Below are 3,623 nucleotides of genomic sequence, written 5' to 3' on the forward strand. Positions count from 1 at the left end.
GGGGAAAGTATTTTTAAATGTCTGGAAGAGAGTTTTAGCCAGTCATTTCGCCCGATATCATTTAACATTGACGCTCTCCTGAAAATGCACAGAATATGTGCATTTTTAGGAGAGCGTCAATGTTAAATGATATTGTGCAAAATGACTGGCTAAAACCCAGGAATAAGTGTTTGAAAGGCGGGGAAAAGTTGTTTAAAATAGTCTGATACCTCCAGGGCGCATAACATGGGTAAAATGTGTGTTAAAAGGTCGGGAAACATGTTTCAAATGACAGCAGACTGGTGGTTGTTAGCAGGCTCCCGAGAGCGGACGTCCATTATTTGTAAGGCACCTAATACGGATAAGGGAATGCTCTGGTTTTTGGACAAAATTAACATGGGATCACTCCCGTCACCGGACGTACTTCGTCTCACTGGAATAGTAACGGTCATAGTGAATATAAAATCGTCCCCATGTATCCGGCCAATGACGGGAGAGTTTTGAAAGAGACAAAACACTGTTCCATACATTTAAAAACACTTAAACAATTAAACAATGTTTACCTGCCAACAAGCAGCAGTGTGCTGTCATTTCAAACATGTTACCCCACTGTTTAACACAGTTTTACCTGTGTTTTGAAGACTCTTTCCTGGGTCAATGTGTCCTCTTTCTCCCCCCCTGGGTGTGTGTGAGACAAGTCAAGTGAGTCAGCCTGCCAACAAGCAGCAGTGTGCTGTCATTTCAAACATGTTACCCCACTGTTTAACACACTTTTACCTGTGTTTTGAAGACTCTTTCCTGGGTCATTGTGTGCTCCAATGTGCCCTCTTTCTCCCCCCTGGGTGTGTGTGAGACAAGTCAAGTGAGTCAGCCTGCCAACAAGCAGCAGTGTGCTGTCATTTCAAACATGTTACCCCACTGTTTAACACACTTTTACCTGTGTTTTGAAGACTCTTTCCTGGGTCATTGTGTGCTCACCAGGGGCACGAGAATACCCTCCACAGAAGGGGTCGTGGTTCCGTGAAGAAGGCCGAATTTGGGTGCTCATAGGCAGCCTGCTGCAGAGTCATTTTCAGGCTCCTCTCCACAATTGTCCCCCTAAAATGATTTAAAATCATTATTTTTGCATTTAAATGCATTTATTCTATCATTTATATGGTTCCCCAACACAATGCACATAGTCTGGAGCTCACTGGGGTCCTGCATATAATTTAATCAGGCGTTTTAACACTTTTTCCCATGAAAATGATTTTTAATCACTATCATGGGGCTATGAAAATAAAATTCCGGGTAATGCAGAGCACAAGTGCACCTTTTACTATTTAAATGTATTTGTATTATATATATTTGGGCTAGAAAGGTGACCTCTCTGGGTGATTTAGTCAGTTTATGGAGCTTAGCCCACAAATCCTGGATGATCCAGGCCGAATTTGGGTGCTCATAGGCGGCCTGCCAGGCGCCCCCACCCGTGGAAAGCAAAAAAAATTGAAGAAAACGCTTAATTATAACTTAAAATAATCAAAAATGAAGTTTTGAAAAATTGTCAAAAAAATGACAGAGTGCCAACGGGAGAAGGGACCAGACTATTGGCGCTTCGGGCCGATTTTTCCCCTTCTCCGATGGTTGGTACAACGGAGAAGGGGAAAAAGTCCCTGGGCTTCATTTCCACTTCTCTGTTAAAAAGATTCATCCATACTTTTCAAACTACCGTCTGCACGAAATCGGAAACCCAGTTTTTGGGTGCACTCAGAAAAATAACGGCTGTTGCAAATCATGGAAGAATGTATCCGCTCACCAAGCACTTTGAGTGGGCCTAATTTTGTGGCGCAAGGACCCCCCAGCCTGGTTCTCTCAATACTTAAAGTTTGACATGGAGGAATGCGAGGGCACTTTGCAGGTGACTCTACCCGATTATGAGACACTATTTTGGGGCGTATTTTTTACATTTCTCTGGTTCTCCAAATAGTTTAAGTTCGACATTTTGAGCCATGGAGGAATGCGAGGGCACTTTGCAGGTGACTCTACCCGATTTTGAGGCACTATTTTGGGGCGTATTTTTTACATTTCTCTGGTTCTCCAAATAGTTTAAGTTCGACATTTTGAGCCATGGAGGAATGCGAGGGCACTTTGCAGGTGACTCTACCCGATTTTGAGGCACTATTTTGGGGTATAATTTTTACATTTTGACCCCTTTGCCCGGTTATCACCAAAGTTGAGTTGGATGATTTCGACCATGGAGGAATGTCAGGGGAGTCCGCGGGGGACTCCTGCGGGGTCATGAGGCACTATTTTGGGGTACAATTTTTACATTTTGACCCCTTTTCCCGGTTCTCACCAAAGTTGAGTTGGATGATTTCGACCATGGAGGAATGTCAGGGGAGTCCGCGGGGGACTCCTGCGGGGTCATGAGGCACTATTTTCGGACACTTTTTTCCCATTTTCCCCCCTTTTGCCTGGTTCTTTTTATTTTTATTTTTTTTCCTGTTTTGGCCCGTTTGACCCGGTTCCTTCTGCCGGGGGCACTGCCCGGTCCCGGGTGCCCCCCCCAGGGCTCGCGTACAGCCGTTTCACCCCCCACATTGACGGATTTTGACCCCTTTGCCCGGTTCTCACCAAAGTTGAGTGTGATGATTGCTGAGTCATGATGCACTATTTTGGGGTACATTTCCCCCATTATCAACACGGACTAGAGATGTCTCGGAGATGGCTCGGAGCCCACACCCTGGTTCTATGTAACCCTGGAGGAATGTCACATGAGTCGACAGGGGACTGCTGCTGGCTAATGAAGGACTATTTTGGGGTACATTTCCCCCATTATCAACACGGACTAGAGATGTCTCGGAGATGGCTTGGAGCCCACACCCTGGTTCTATGTAACCCTGGAGGAATGTCACATGAGTCGACAGGGGACTGCTGCTGGCTAATGAAGGACTATTTTGGGGTACATTTCCCCCATTATCAACACGGACTAGAGATGTCTCGGAGATGGCTCGGAGCCCACACCCTGGTTCTATGTAACCCTGGAGGAATGTCACATGAGTCGACAGGGGACTGCTGCTGGCTAATGAAGGACTATTTTGGGGTACATTTCCCCCATTATCAACACGGACTAGAGATGTCTCGGAGATGGCTCGGAGCCCACACCCTGGTTCTATGTAACCCTGGAGGAATGTCACATGAGTCGACAGGGGACTGCTGCTGGCTAATGAAGGACTATTTTGGGGTACATTTCCCCCATTATCAACACGGACTAGAGATGTCTCGGAGATGGCTCGGAGCCCACACCCTGGTTCTATGTAACCCTGGAGGAATGTCACATGAGTCGACAGGGGACTGCTGCTGGCTAATGAAGGACTATTTTGGGGTACATTTCCCCCATTATCAACACGGACTAGAGATGTCTCGGAGATGGCTCGGAGCCCACACCCTGGTTCTATGTAACCCTGGAGGAATGTCACATGAGTCGACAGGGGACTGCTGCTGGCTAATGAAGGACTATTTTGGGGTACTTTTTTTTCATTTTCACCCAAATTTCCCTGGATGAAATATTTTTTAGTTTTTTTAGTTTTTAGCCCAGTTTTGGCCACAGCGTTGCCTGGAGGATAGGACCGAGATATGACAGACTCTCTGGCCGCCTCACAAGT

Source organism: Trematomus bernacchii, unplaced genomic scaffold (genome assembly GCF_902827165.1).
Source record: "Trematomus bernacchii unplaced genomic scaffold, fTreBer1.1, whole genome shotgun sequence".
Taxonomy (NCBI): Eukaryota; Metazoa; Chordata; class Actinopteri; order Perciformes; family Nototheniidae; genus Trematomus; species Trematomus bernacchii.